The sequence below is a fragment of the Ambystoma mexicanum genome, chromosome 11 (assembly GCF_040938575.1).
Source record: "Ambystoma mexicanum isolate Mex_15411 chromosome 11, UKY_AmexF1_1, whole genome shotgun sequence".
In the NCBI taxonomy this organism is placed as follows: domain Eukaryota; kingdom Metazoa; phylum Chordata; class Amphibia; order Caudata; family Ambystomatidae; genus Ambystoma; species Ambystoma mexicanum.
The window spans coordinates 1,074,729,123-1,074,745,603 of NC_090934.1; the positions used below are offsets into that span (position 1 = coordinate 1,074,729,123).

General features: G+C 42.3%; 1 protein-coding gene across 1 annotated transcript in view; it reads left to right on the top strand.

Annotated features, from left to right (window-relative positions):
* Positions 1-13,557: 13,557 nt before the first annotated feature.
* Positions 13,558-16,481, top strand: part of LOC138504113 (myosin heavy chain, cardiac muscle isoform-like) — a 610,907-nt gene continuing 607,983 nt past the window's right edge. The window contains exon 1 of the mRNA XM_069624333.1: positions 13,558-13,970. The gene's annotated coding sequence lies outside the window, so the exon portion shown is untranslated. The remainder of the gene's footprint in view (positions 13,971-16,481) is intronic.

The following is a 16,481-nucleotide window of genomic DNA, read 5'->3' on the forward strand; positions in this document are numbered from 1 at the left end:
CTAAGAAACTCTATTTTGTCATAATTAAATGCTAAGGAGTTATAGGCCATTCAAGATTGAATTTCATGGAAGATAAAGTTAACTTTATTGAGATTAGTCATGGATGTGCCTGATAATTCATAGAGGACCTGGGTGTTATCAGCATAATTTGCATATTGGACACCCAGGTCATCAAACAAATGAAGGAGAGGTCCAATATATATATATTAAATAGAGTGGGAGATAAGCAAGAGCCCTGTGGCACACCACACGTGGAAACAATCAGGGTGGCTTCAGCATCCTTGAATGCCACTCTAGAAGTTCTATGACTCATAAAAGAGGCGATCCAATCCGCCGCGTTCCCTGAGACATTAGCAATATTATGCAGCCTTTTCTGTAAAAGATCATGATCTATGAGATCAAAGTCCGCAGAGAGGTCCAATAACATGAGTAAGGCCGAATGTCCCTTCTCAACGATCTTTGAAATGTTGGACTTAAGATCTGATAAAGCAGGGCCAGTCCCGTGCCTGGCACTAAAGCCAGACTGATGGATATTTAAAAGTGTATTTTCTTCCACATATTTTTGGAGTTGCAAATAAGCAACTCTATCGAGAATTTTCAACAGATATAGCACACAAGTAATAGGCCGATAGTTTTTAGCTACAGATGGATCTAGAGAAGCCTTTTAAATCAGTGGGGGTAATCCAAGCATCTTTCAGGGAGTTAGGTACAATACCTTCACTGAAGGATGAGTTGACAAGTTTAGTGAACCAAGGAATAGTCACACAAAGAAAGTCTTTTAGGATATTTGTGGGACAAGGGTCCCCAGCACATGTAGTTGATTTTAGACTTAAGATAATATCAAGAATTTCAGCCTCTGTACAGTGACAGAATTCGAATTTGGGAAGAGATAGACCCAAGGTATTAGATTCCCCAGAAGTGTATTTAGCGTTAGTAGCAAGATTATTCAATTGTTTAGATATCTTCAGTTGATGACTAGAAGTTTTGGCCAAGAATTAATTTTGAATAGACTGACACCAGGTAGCCTCCTTGATGATGGCCGGGAAAGGAGCGGCAGGAGTCTCAAATTCCTTGAGAATTATAAACAATTAGTTAGGGGCCGAGTTAGCCTTATTAATCTGTATATCAACATTTTTAGCTTTCCTTTCAATGATAGTATTCTCATAGGTTATAGTGGCTTTTTTATACTTGTCTAGTGTAGAAGGACAAGGATATTGCCACCATTCCCATTCCAAGGCTCTTTTCATTTTCCTGGCATTGATAATATTGTCAGAGAACCAAGATTTTTTAATAGTTTCTATTTAAATTACTTAAATGTTTTCAGGGGCCAAAAGGTCAATGGTAGTCTTAATGGCAAGATTAGTTGTTAAAAGAGTATTAAAATCAGCCAAGGAGAGCTTTTTAAGATTTCTACATTTAATAGTAATCCGGGCATTACTATCAAGTTTAGGCGGTGCTGAAGGTAATGGTGTCTTGAAGTGAATCAGCGAATGATCGGACCAGGGTCGGGTCTCGGTATAAGTGCTAGTGTGAGGTAAGTTCTGAGACAAGATCCAATCAAGAGTATGACCACTTTGATGAGTTTGAGTTTTAATCAATTGAGAAAAGCCAATCAACTCAAGGGCAGAGAGACGGGATACAACTTTATTATACGAGAGGTCATTGGCCCAAACGTTAAAGTCACCCAACACAATAGTGGGGGAGTTAGCATTAGTAAAATTGTTTAAAAGAGCGAGGAGTTGTTCCTCAAAGAGAGGTATTGGCCTGGGTCTGGGAGTCTATAAAAAAGAATTATGGTCAATGAAACATTGCAATTCACCTTCAGTTTAATACAAAGAATCTCAACCTTCCACAGGAGGAAGAGGGACAAGATGAAGGTCCATTTGTTTTTTAACAACAATTGCTATGCCAACCCCTTTGCAACCAAGGCGATCAGTCCTGAGTATTTTATACCCTTCTGGGGTGCTATTGTTAGCCGATATCTGAGATGATTCATGGAACCATGTTTCAGTTATTGCAAACATGTCTGGCTTATGTAAGGAGATATAGTCACAGATTTCAAGATCATGTGAGCAAGCAGAACGTGTATTAAGGAAGACCATCTTAATCACCTTAGATATGTTTTGCAGGCTCTTGAACAGGCCCATCTGACCATAGAGGCAAGTAAATGTCAATTTTTATTTTTTATTTTTTTATTTGGTTAGCTGATAAAATCAACCTTTCAAACATTGGGCCTCATTACGAGTCCGGCGGTAACCTGCTGGTTTTTCCGGCTCGGTTACAGCTGGACTCGTATTACCATTCTGCCTCCCTGATTCCCGGAATTACCGGGGCATTACAACCCCGGTGTCCCGGGAATTCCAGAGGCGGAATTCGGTAAATCCACATTCCCATTGAGTCCTATAGGACTCAATGGGAATGGGGACCATGGAAAAACTGGCACCATCTCGTGATGGTGCCGGTGTTTCCATGTCCGCCTGCAGGCGGGCGGTGTTAAACCCGCCAGGTCAAACCTAGTAGGAATGACACCTCCGCCTGCAGGACTCGAGATCACCCGGTATGGAAACAACAGTGGCAGCGGGGTTACCGCCACCGTTATTTCCATATCGGATGACTCGTAATGAGGCCCATTGTTATTCATTACATCAAACCATCATATTTCATGCTATTCACAATACATCGGATTAGATAACATCTTAAGTATACCCAAAAAGAAATGCATAACATGAACATACTCAAAATTAATAAATAAGAAAAATAAAATCTGACACTTAAGACTTTGTTCATATTTCCAATTTTTACCTAGATCATGGATTACCAACGTTCTTGTAGCTTATAACATTATTTGAGATCAGTTACATATTAGTTTCTTGTCTTATTCTCGGGAGAACTACATCTAGAAATTGAACCACAGCAATTCTGACAGCGAGTTTAGAAGATGTGAATATGGCTTGCCATATTTGATCAGACTCCATCGGGCAGTACGACACAATAAGATTTTTAAAATACTTTTCTCGCAAGAAGAAGAATTGTGGACAATGAACAATTATATGCTGTAGCATTTCTTTTTGGAGTTTGTTCAAACAGGATCGACAGAAATGTTGATCATTAGTTATTAATTTTCTCCTTGCCTGGACATATTTGGTATGCCACAAATTGAATCTGAAATGCAGATATTGGTTTCTAATGTATGGAGAAGGACATTTTGTCAAATAATCTGTCGTCACTCTATATTTCTTGCTGCCAAAAAGTTGTATGTTGAAATCTTTATATGTATTACAATTTGCTTGATTGCAAATCCAGTCAAATTGAAACAATTTTATCTTGGCTCACCCTGGATTCTCTATTAGCAGATCAAGAGTAATAGAAGCATCAGCTAAGGCATTTGTTGTAAAGGTACGCCATTCAAGCGGAAAAGCATGATTAGAGGTGAGACGATAATTTGAGATCACACTGAGAATATTATTCGCATATGTTCTCAACAAGCATTTTCTCAAAAAAGAACACATTTTCCACAGGATTTGGGAATATAATGACAGCAAGACTAGTTCATGGCGTATAATCGGAAAAGGAGTACATTTGAGAAGTCTTAGAATTCGTCTAAAAAACCTGGCTTCTAAAGTATCCCACCATTTTCGATCTTTCGGAATTTTTGTTTCTGTTCCATAACTTAGAATGGGGATGACTTTTTGTTTATAGAACAGCATCACATGGCTATAAGAGAATTTTCCATATTTATACACCATGATTCCGGCTTGTGATGTCAGAGTTTGCAATTTAGAATTTACAGACTGAGGAGTATAGCAATCATCAGAGTTCGAGTTATTTATAATCATGCCCATATATCTGTACTGTAATACTATTTTCAGATCAGCATTTGCGAGTCTAAACTTGTTTTTGACCAGGTTATTATCCTGTGCATAGATATCTAATCTGTTTAATAAATCCGGTAGGCCTAGCAGAGTTTTGGACAGGAGGACGAGATCGTCCGCATACAAAAGCCATGCTATTTCTTGCTCACCAAGCCTTGGAAAATCACTATTAGTATTCAAAAATGACTCACCCATGTCTAGAATAAACAGATTAAAAAGGGTTGAGGCCAAAATACATCCCTGTTTGAGGCCTGTTCTTCCATTGTCAACCTGACCTGCATGGTGGTATTTGTGTGTGACAGTGTGATTAAAGAAAGTAAGAAGGATGGACACCTATATTGCATTAGCTTTGTGTATAGTTTTGCACGATCAATAGGGTCAAATGCCACCCGGAAATCCACGAAGGCCATGTATAGTGGTGGTTTCCGAGTGACACAAAGTGATTAAGCATATTGATTGTCATGATGTTAAAAGAGGTGCCCAAACCTGAAACAAATCCTGATTGAAACGAGTCTCGCATTTGAGACTCTGACAACCATGTGCTCAATTCAATATAATGCGAGTAAAAATCTTCCCGGGAGCATCCAAAAGTGCAATTGGCCTGTAGCAAGATGGTTTTTCACAGTCACCTTTTTTAAACACAGGTATAACTATAACTATAGAATGTTTCCACGATTGAGGTAGACACTGAGGGCCTCATCACGAGTCTGGTGGTAACCCTTAAATGTGGCGGTAGCGCTATTACCGCTGCATTTAAGGGTCCGCCAGATTATTGGCTTGGTGGTTTTGCCCCCCGCTCTGAGCTGAGGACAAATCTGCCGCAAATTTGCTGATTTTCGGCGCTATTACCGCCGGCGGGAAATCCGCGGAAATTCCCCATTGGGCCCAATGTGGAATGAGGAATTCCCAAATGGACCCAATGGGTAATGGGAACCAACTGTTCCACCAAACCTGTGATCCGGTGCTAATAGCGCCAGGGGTTTGGTGGTAGCGCTAATAGCCCCAGCGGTAATAGCACCGGGGCTACCGCCCAACTCATGATGAGGCCCTGAATAAAATTGACATGTCTACAAATGTTATAAAGGATATCTGCCCATTGCTCTGGATGTTGTTTAAAGGTCTGATTTGAAAGTCCATCAGGAACAGGAGCTATGGAACTACTTATTTTCCTTGAATAGTATAATATATCTTCTTTATCAAAGTTGAGCCAAAAGTTCTTTTGAATTGCTGGATTGTTAATTGTTACAGGATTAGTGGGTAAGGCATAGAGCTGTGTAAAATACGTAATCCAATTTTTTTCTGTTACCGTGTTAGATTGGATTCCGATTTGGTTGCTATGAGTGGCTTGGTTTAAAATTAGCCAAGTTTTCGCAGTGTTTTTATTTTGGACTGCGCTTAGCATTGCAGCTCCATCTTTCTGATAAGTTAGTGATTTCCTGCTTCATAACCAATTTTTTTATTTGGTTTTAAAATTGGCTAGTGCTAGCTTTCTTTCTGCAATTGGAAGTTTCAATAATCCTCGCTTCTGAGATCTATACAGTGCCTTTCTTAGTCTGATGTTGTGATCATAAACATGTATCTTTGTTTTTTTATTAAGATGGTTACAGCTATTAGTTTGGTATGATTGCATCAGATCATAATAAATGATGTCCTCAATGGCAGCACCTTGAGTGTATTGATGTATATGTTTGTCTAGGTGTGTGCTAAATAGCTGTAGAGACTTCTCTGACCATCATAGTCTGTTTTGCCTGGTGTTGAGTGTTTCCTATCCTGCTGCGTGTATGAATACGTCAGCCAATTGTACATTCTTAACTGCCCATTTCATAGTGAGCATATCGTGGTCATTAAGATCGGCCCTCTTTACGCAGAATTGGGTAACTGAGGAGGCCAAGCCATTGTCTACATAAATGTAATCTATTGTTGAATAGGAGGTTCCTCTGCGCCAGGTGGGTCGAGGTGGGATTTCATCCTTAAATGTGTCGTTTAACATTTGTAAATTACGAGATTTAACAAAATAGTTCAAATGACTTAGCCTCCCTTTAAACTGATGATCGCTAAATAAACAATTAAGGTTCAGATCTCCTGCAAGAATGACATTTGTAATGACATTATCAGCAACGATCATATCCGTTCAGGTCTGTAAAGAATTGGTCATCAGAAATTCCCATGGCATTCCAATATAAATTAATCAGAGCATAAACAAAATGCAGAGTAATTAATTGAACCATTTGCATATAGGGATTCGGAGAGGACCATAACTCAGATTTCGGCCCAGACGACTTTTTAATGGCTGTAATTAGACTAGAATAGGGTCATCCACGTGCTGCTTTAGTGGCAAAATTCAAATATAGATCATGGTCATCCCAGATAGGGGTTGAGATCAAACAAGTTTCTTGAAACAGCTTCACGGCAAAATTACCAAAGTAAATTGTTTTGTTGATCATAAGATGTTTGTGCCCTCTAGTGTTCCAATTCAATAAGGTTATTCTAGAGCAAGGTGTCGGACCTATTAGTTAATTTTGATGTACATCACAATTTCAAACACATTTAGAGTTGTTTTGCACTAGTTTAACATTTGAGTTGGTGGGGCTAGTGTGTTTTCTAGGGCTTTGGTCAGATGTTATTTGTGCCACAGGAATTTCTGATGTGTTGGACGGTTCTATAAACAATGTGAACCCCATAGAATGCAAATGGTTTTTGGCAGCCCAAATAGTATTCTGTATGACTCGCAAGTTCATCCATATTCTTACTGAGTTACATTTTTTTTCATGGGTAAATTCAACAAGATGTAGATCAGTTGAGTGCATATCTTCCAAAGCAGGAATATCAGAAAAAATAGCCATTATTGAGTGCCTATTTAGATCATATTGTGTATAGGGAAGTGGTCTGCAAGTTAGCATTAGCGGATACGCAGCAGGACGCTTTTTCAGATGATTTACGTTGTTTTGGGGATGCTGGTTCGATCTATATTTACAGAGGGTATAGAAGCTTGCCAGAGCTTTCGGTATTTCATTAAACTTTAAAGCTATTCCCAATAATCTCAGCAACTCAGGTGCAATCTAATTTATCAAAAAATTAATTGGGTGAAGTAGTTGAACACGCTTTGGCTGGTACTGTCGGAAGATTCGACTCAAGGAGAGCTAAGCTTTCTATTGCCATATTAGGCACAGCTTGCAATTTGAACGGTTGAGCAGGTAGCTTAGATGTAGAGGGTAAGGTTCTGTCAGCTACTGAATTTATTGGACAAAGGTTTGAAACCTTTTTAGATGGATGCACAGACATATAATCATCCACCGCTTTCCTAATCTTCTGACGATGTAGCTAAATGGAGTGATGTTCCATGATTATGGCCGGGCGCATGATTTCCTGTGAGTTATTTTTAGATAAATTACTGTCACCAGGTACAGTGTCAAGCTCTTTGAGAGATGCTACTGCTTCAACTAATGCATCTAGAGGGGCATGAACTGGTATGTTTCCTTCATTATTTGTCTTTAAAGAAAGTTTTCTTGCTTGTGTTTGCAAATATATTTTTTGAGACAGCTTGGATACCTGTATTACGCTCTATTTTGGTAATGTAATGGACTTAATAAATTGTTTTGTTGCAGAAGTAGATGAGTCTTTTACCGTTTTTGTATTCTTAGATTTTTTAGTTTGGGAGACCGCCTGCTTCTGTTGTTTTTTGTTAGCAGTTCGAGGTTTACCTTGTGTGAAAAAAGTGTATGCAGCCTTTGAGGCTGTCTTACGTAATATACTATTATCTTGCTTCATTGTACTAGCTCTGTCATTTTTAAAGTTTGAGTTGTTTTCCTGTATGATGTTATCAATCAACGGTACTGCATATAACACTGCCTCCGCTGTGAGCGCTACACTCTTATTGTCATAACTAATCAGATCTGCATCTGACATCGTTTGGGTAGACACTGAGCTTACATATTACTTGGCTTTCACTGATTCAGAAGCACCTCCAGATTTCTTGGTCAATGCTTCAGTCAAACATTTTTGCCTTATGAGAATTTGCTCCAATTGATCTGCATGGGTAGTCATTTTATCATTCATTGATTCAAAGAGTTTTCCTAGAGACTGTAGAGCAAAAATCATTGCATTTAGAGAAATCTCAACAAGTCTATTGTTTGATTCTTGTTGTAATGTACTCTCCTTATTACTTACTGAGACCGCCAGTTTACGCGGTGTCAGCAAAATATAAGAATCTGCTAAATCTGGATTTGAATGTTTGGTGTCAATAAATAAGTCAGGAGAACCAGATGCATTTTGCGATAGTGCTCTGACTGAAAATCCAGAGCCGTTAGATTCTAAATCAATGATTGCCATGTCATTTGATTGAATAGTGAGATTAACATTAGGGTACGGCACAGCTGGGGCCGTCAGGGCATTGTTTAGTAACATTGTATTCGAGAGAGATTTATTGTTTTTTATCTCTACAGAGCCAGATGGTCAAGTGTCAGTAGTTCTATTGTCTCCTGTATTCAGAACAGGGTTTTTTGCAAGCCCATGCCTCCTACGTTTTCAAAAGGCTCCACAGATGGGGTAATTTCTGCCGGTTGTGTTGTAGGATCCGGAAGTTCTTTTGCGGTCCTTGAATCCCCATTTCATTCTTTGAGGGGAATAATTACTTTAGGTTTGCTTGCGATGGCTGAATCCCGACAGAAAGATCTAATGTCGGTGTTGTTAATGTTCTTAGGTGCTAACTTCAGCTTTTTCCAACTCCCACAATCGGAAGGAGTGGAACAGGTGGGGGTGAATGAGCGTTTACGAGATGCCGCAGAGGGCACCACTCCTCTGTTTGCCTGCATAGACGCACTGTCGAAGGCAGGCATTCCAGTTCTTTTGGTAAATAGTGATCGATGCATTCACATGGTTAGGGTCGGCGAACAACAGCTAACACGGTGAACGTCGTTTTCTCAAAATGGCCCCCATTTTCTTTTTTCAAGATTTTCTGATTGTTATATTCTTCCGGGTTTTACTCTGTTGGTTGAAACTGGTTTGAGCCATTTGTGTGTTTTGCCTTTGCCAGGCTTCAGACCTGAAGCCCTCCCAGGCTCGAGTGTGTTTGGGAAGGCAGGAAGTGAGGGAGGGTCCTGAAACTTCCCTGTCCTTTGTCTCTAGGTATGCCTGAATGAAACCAGTCCTGATTGCCCGGCTTGCTGTCCTGAAAGGTCATCCACCGTGCTGTGTGATTGACAGCGTAGGCTGTGAATGAATGGGAAATTGCCTAAAAAGCAAGGTTTTTGGGACTAGAGGCAGAGTCAACCACTGGAGAGGAACATCCAAAGAAGACGACGTGACAAGACGCCAGCAACACACTCCTGGACCACGAAGTGCCAGGTGAAGCCCTGCAGCTGTGCTGACCCCGTTTTCATATCGACTGGAAAGACCTGTACGGGATGACTTCCCCCCCTTGGGCTGGTGGTGCCAACTAGCCTCAAGGCAAGTTTCCATTTGGCGCAACCCCCAACTTGCTGTGCCTCACCAGAGCTGCAGAAGCTCAATGCCAGGGGCCCTGTGACCATTTCAGTGCATCATCTTGCAAAGTTTGAATCCAGTCAAATCTTTGTGGGCATCCTACAGAGACAGGAAACCTTGATCCAGATTCCCCTCACCAGAGTCCAGGACCAAGGGAGCAAGCTTCTACCAACTAGAGATATTTGTTCTTCATTGACTCAGAGGAAAAGGCGCCAAAACACTGAAGTGCCACTGAAACAAAGGAAATCCGTAGCTGAGTAGTCCCTTTCCCGAGTACTGCCGCAGGAGCCCACCAGACGTCCTTCCTTGTCACCACAACCAAGTTCCAGGAACATGGATCTGCCAAGTTTTAGCAAGGAGGAATCCAGCTGGAAATAGTTTCTTCAAATCACAGGTACTGTGAGGCTTGGGGCGTTCACCTTTTAGCCATAAGGTGTGCTTCCTATACTGCAAAGTGCTTTTGTTCCACTCTATAGTTGATGCCAATTCACCTGCACTGGCCTAACAGCTTGTGCTCTCTACAAAGTAACTCAATTGAGTTACTGTGATTTCTTCTGAACTTACAAACTTTGTCAAGACTTTATCTAAGAAGAAGTGCATCAGAACTATTTACTTTGTCCATTGACCTTGGCTGTCCTAGCTCCCTAAAGGCACTCCTCTGAACCTACTGACTTTGGCAATACTTGTTCCCTCATAGGTTATAAATGTGATTACTATTATTGCTGTGATAAAAGTTTACCAGCCTCACTTTAGGAGACTGTGTTTGTTTTACAAACTGTTGAAAGGATGTTCTCACTCTTATTCTAACTTGTCCTTCCTTTACTACTCAATAACTGAATTGGTAACTGAAAATAAGTGCAATATTGACCTTAACTGAAGTCACATCCGTGTGCTAGAAAATGTGTTCGCATAAAGTATGTACCAACTTTTAGTGTCCTTTACAAACTGAATCCAAACTTTGATTGAATGTTACTAGTAGATAAAGCCTTTTAAAGAATTCTTATTTAAACCTTGTGTACATTATAAATACATATTTATATGTATAACATTAAGTGTGTATGTGTTACTTGGCTACTTGTACTTACTGATTTCTATTGTACAGCTCTACAGCTCACATTACTACTCTTAAGATAAGCTTGACTGCTCTGTCACACTACCAACGTGTGTAGTACAGGCCTATATTAAAAGGTGGGTTGCCTAATACCAAGCAGATACGTCTTGTGTAGTACTCACCAGTTGGACTGCACCAATTCTTCTTACCTAACACCCCCAGAGCACACTGGACAGGCTGCTGGGAACACCCTACCGTTATTGGGGGGCCTTTACCCACCATTATTCAGGTGGGGCTTTCAGTGCTGCCTCATAGAGAGGGCTCGCAGGCAGATTGCTGACCTAAAGTCTTTCACTCTATCCCACCCTCATTCCCCCGTTGCTGTAATTGTATTTCTTACGAGCTAGTTCAAGCTTGATCTGGGGAACATGAGGTAGCTGGTGTAGCTTCTTGTCATTGTTCCATGCATGAGGTCTGAGGTTCTTCGCAAGGGGGAGGTGTTGCACTTTTCTGTATGTGCTGTCAGAACTGCCTTCCCTTGTGAATGTAACTTTTAATTGGTTACTATGGAGACCTGGTGACAAGAATATAGCTTCTTTCCAGACTGCTCTGCAGATTGAATCAAATTCATGCGTTGGGTGACCAAGCCTGGTTTTGTGTCTCACTTTTTCTTCCTGCAGAAATCTGACCTCCGATTAAGCGGTACCGGACTCTGAATTTTTAAGAAGGAACTTATTAATGTAATTCAAGAATTAATGTGCAATACATGTCTAAATTTCAAGGAAAACGTCTGTACAATTACATTGGAATTAGATGACATTTTTCATGTAAGCCATTATTCGGCTACTGTTTAGTGGAACCTGCATAGTACAGTGGTTGCAGCATTGAACGATGAGCCGTGCAGGTGGGGGTTGAGTGGCCATATGGGACTGAATCTTGAAATTGTGCATCCTACTTCTTTTAATTCAGTTAAGCCAAAATTAAAAGATGAGGGGGGGAGGGGTTTGCATCACATCCAGGCTGGATTCCAGAGCAACACTAGTACAGTGGACCAAGTGCTAAGCCTCAGTCTGATTTTGGATAAGTACGTTACTTTACAGACAATGAACATCTATGCAGTTTTTGTTGAAATAACAACGGCATTCAATAGTGTGCCAAGAAGCAACTTGTGGAATGCATTGATTAAGTTGAGGGTATCACTTTGCATTTTAAGAGCAATCCAATCTCTCTATTCTAATAATGGGGCAAAAATCAGATATGGGACAAGGGGGGAAACCACTGTTGGAACAAAAATTGATGTTGGAGTCAGGCAGGGCTTTGTCCTGGCACCAATTCTTTTTTGCCTCTTTGACCTACTGATGGCCGAGAAGTCTGATGCCCTATCGTTGGCCGGTGAACACATCCCGATCCTCTTATTTGCAGACAATGCCGAGTTTCTGTGAAAGTAATGGACTCTCAATAAATGTAAAACAAAAACAAGGCAATGGTGTTCAGTAGAAAAAGGGCCAGGAATACTGCCAGGTTAATAATTAGCTCAGCAGTGGGGTGATCGATCAGGTCACAAGCTACGATTATGTGGGGACCGGTTCACTGGAAACTATGTCTGGAAGGGCCAGGTGAACAGGGCAGGCTTGAAGCTGACCAGGCACTGTGGCGCTATGTCTAGATATATGCAGGCCCACAGGAAAGACCTGTTAATCAATGTATAAGCGCCAGGCCAGACAGGCCGCCCTGTATGGGCCAAGCTGTGGGATATACACAATTCAGACGTGCTCCGGGTAATTGAGCAGACATTTCGTAAAGCCTCTCTGGGCTTACCGGCAGACACTCCAAATGCCCCAGTTTTCTGGGAGTTAGGTTTCAAAGCATTGGCTTCTTATGTTGTCTGAGGCCAGTGTTTTACTGGGCGAGACTCTGGACTAGCGACAATTTGAGCCAGAACAGATATGCTGTCAATGATATTTTGTCTCAGCCAGGCACGGCTGATTTACGCTAGTTCTCTGCCATCAAAAAAGAGTTGACTACCTTTGGGATGGTGAATTATTGGTCTCGCCAGGACACTATTCCGGAGCACCCTAGAACACTGGTAAAAAAAAGCCTATGAAGGTAAATGGTTGAGAGAAACCCGGGCAAAACTCGCAAGGTCTGCCAATCTGGCTCTATATCAGTCCAGGAAAGAATATCCTGGTCTTGAAGATTATTTGGGGAGCATGAAACTGAAACCAATGAAAGCACCGTATATGAAACTGTGCATGGGCACTCTTCCCTTAGCTGAAGTCAGGCACAGCTGGAATACGTGTATACCAGCAGCTTGCCCTTGCTGCCCAAATGAGGTTGAAAGCGTAGTGCATTTTATTTTGTTTTGTACAAAGTTCTCTCACATTAGGAAACGATTTTTAATATTGCTATTTAATCCGTTTTGCATTAGAAAAATGTATGTAGCGCTTGACCTTTGCTTGATGGGGGATTGCGAACTGGCAACCAACTGTTTGGCCAATTATTTGCTCCAAGCTTGGAGGGTGAGACGAAAACACGTCACTTTACCATCAGCCTCGCATCAGTAATTCTGGGCTTTTACATTTTGCTTTTAAAACTTGCAGCCTCTGATTTTGGAACCACGGCACTGCATTTTATAGTGTTTTATTAATGTCTTAATTATTTATTGCAATGTATTGTGTGATTTGGTATGCTGTAAAATCTGTATCTGACTTTTATGATCTAGTTATTGGATCGAAATAAAGTATTTGAATTGAAAAGATGAATTTTGACATGCTCAATGTTTCTTTCGTCCCTGGTGTCATGTGAGGATCCCAGGGGGGACAACGCTACATGGCTAGAATCCCTCTGGAGTTAGTGAGGGACTTTAAGACCTCAGCTGATAAATAACTGTATCTTCTTGGTAAGGGAGAGGATACAGAGATTACAGCTCTCTGTACATTTAAATGTGTGGTACAGAGCCATTGAGGTTTGGCAACGCAGTCCCATCTTGTTGGTAAGTATACCTTGCTGCCCTGGGGTAAGAGAGTTTGCAGATTGGTTCAGTATTCTGTCATTTGGCGAGGAGTCGGGCTCTGGGTCCTCATGCCCCCACTGTAGTAGCTTTGTGTTGTTAAACCATGCTTCCTGGGGGGTGTGGCTAGCACGTCACAGATGAAGATGGCTCCCTAAGAGCCTCCGATGCTGAGGAGAATAGCGCGAAAAAAAACTCTCCTCGCTGCCCAAAGTGAATTTAAAAGGCAGTGGTGTAATGCGGGAGGTTTGGAGGAGCTAATCGTTGTACGACCGACCCCTGATGGCCTCTGCTGCCCGAAGACCGAATCGAGCATGGGGTGAGCGGCGGCCCGCTCTGCGGGGATATGGCTCTACGCAGCCTCTTCCCGGCATGAATATACAAGCCGTGACCTTGGGCGACTCCAGCATGGCAGTGTTGCCTAAATAACCCCTCCACGTGCCCAACCCGCTGTCCCTGTGTGGTGGCGCTTCCTTGTGTGGTGGGGGCGGCACCCGATATGGTGGATTGCAGCAGCCGAGTCCGCAACGTGGGTGCACAAGGCGACGGAGCTGAGGTACATTTTGGCTGTGAATGGAGTGGCCCGCGCTGGGTGCAATGGCAAAGCACATGCAGCAACTGGATGTTTGTCCCCTCAGGGTTGGGTTGCAGGGCCCCTGAAGTGTGCAGGTCCCTCAACCTGAATATTCAGCCTGGAAGACTTGCGGGCATAAGTGAAGCCTGGAGCGGTCCAGCTGCTTTCAGGCCATTGTGTTGGCTTTACGGGACACAACCTTCTCACTGCCATGGTAGGCTCTGCTGAAGGGGATTATTACCCCTGGCATGCGTTGTGGGCAATGAGCAGAGCCCTGCTGTTCATGTGCTGCATTTTGTAATAATAGTAGGCTGAGATGGTGTGCTTACTGTACCAGCTCCCCTAGCTTGAGCAAGAAGACTCAATGTGACTCTTGACGGCTGCCTTCCTATGGTGTGGCTGGGTGTGTTGAAGCCTGGTGATTACCGAGTGCCTAGCAGTAGCCCAGTTTCATCAGTGCCTTTGGTTGCCCCACGTGGTGGACAGGCATAGCATTGCAGTGAGTGGCCCTCAAAAAAAGCTACGTTTTGGGGGGTGTGGGCCTGTACTGCCAACGAGTGCTGAACCTCGCTGCAGAGAGCCTCTAGTGTGCCCATATCTGCGTTCCAACTCTTTTGTCGCCTGTAGACGCAATGGCCAAAATACCCAAGCCGGGCAAGCAAGGTGATATTGCTACAATGCTGCAGCCTGCTTGGAAGACTAAACGCATTGAGGTGGTGATGACCTGCTCCCAGCTATGCTCACGCAAATGTCCACCAAATCAGATTTGCAAGAAATCCACAAAAGCACAGAGGAACTCTCCCACAAGATCCTAGCCATAGATAAAAGGGTCTCAGAAGCAGAGCTATGGGTTTCTGAGGTACAGGGTACGCTATGCGAACCGTCCTATGAGGTGGGGGAGTGCTCTAATAGATTGGAGCCCTGGGAGGTATGCTGCAATGCTGGAAGATAAGCAGGAGGATGGGGAAAATCGCTCCCACAGGAATAATATACGAATCTGTGGCATCATCTCAGCGGTGCGGGATGTAAGGAACTCCTGGTGGCAACAGTAAAGACAGGCACAAGTGATCACAGTTCAAGGGTGTTTATTAAACTTTATGCAGGTTGGAAAACGCCTTATCTAAACCTAAATCTAAGATGGGAGCAAGCGTCGACCATCAAATGAAAATAAGGCAGTCCTAGTGGAGTGGCGTTGTGTCAAATAATAAGGGCCTATTACTAAGAAACCTATTGCCAAACCTTGCAACTAATACAAAAAGGTGTGTGGTATAGTTTATAAGCTTACTCATAAAATTAAAACCTTGATCTTTTAGTATTTCTTTGGGAAAACCGACCCTAGAGAAATGCGGTAGAAGATGTTTTAGGATCTACTGAGTGGTATTATTCCGCATCGGGAATGCCTCTGGATATCGGGTTGCATAATCAACGATCTCTAGGACATACTTGTTACCCAATTTAGATGTTTCTAGAGGTCCTATTATGCCCATACCAATTCTAGAAAAGGAGACTTGTATGATCGGCAGTGGATTTAGAGGGCAGATACTGGGATGCATGGGCTGGTCTTCTGATATTGGCATGGATACCTGGCCAGTAAAACTTTCCACTAATATGCGCCTGGGTTTTAACGTGTCCGAAATGCCCTCCTGTGAGATGGAAATGTGTGATCTGTAGCACAACCTTTCGGTGGTTTTTAGGTATTAATAGTTGGGTCTTTATAAAAACCATCTGAGGAGGTTTCTGAGGAGGTTTCTCTTCCGTAAAGTAACCCAAGTTTCAAGAAGAAAAAGGGACTTCCCCTCTCTAGGCCTTCTTCTGCTATTGCTTGTAAAAAAGCTTCAGCGAGGGCTGGATAATTTTGCTGGGCAATGGCTAGGTCAGGATAGATATTGGGTTCTTCTCCTTTCCTTTCCTTGATGTTACAAGATTTATCCGCTTCGCAAAGCCTATGTTACCTCTTTCTGTTTTATCTGGTTCGCTTTCTTTGAGTGGAGGGAACAAAGCTCTTTCCAAAATTCCGTGCGCAATTTGGTCTCCCCGACGTACCTCAAAAGGGACTTGGCCATTATTCTGTAAGAGAACCTTCACGTCTCCCCTGAAGTCGGGGTCAATAACACCTGCTAAGACATCTATTCGATCTTCCATGCTAAGCCAGATTTTGGGGCTAATTGTATGTAACACCCCGGAGTGGGTATCAAAACCAAGTCTGTGGGAATCATTCCTCTTTTCCCAGGGGGTATAATAGCTTCCCTACTGCTACAGATATCAAACCCTATTGATTCCTTGGTGGCGATGGAAGGATTAGAGGCTCTCTGACTACGTTTTTGGAATTGTAGGGTTGCTCAATTTGTTTCAATTGAGTCACATCCAACTCCTGACACCATATGTAAGGAACTCATGGTGGCAACAATAAAGACACACACATGATCACAGTTCAAGGATGTTTATTAAACTGTATGCAGGTTGAAAAAACACCTAATCTAAACCTAAATCTAA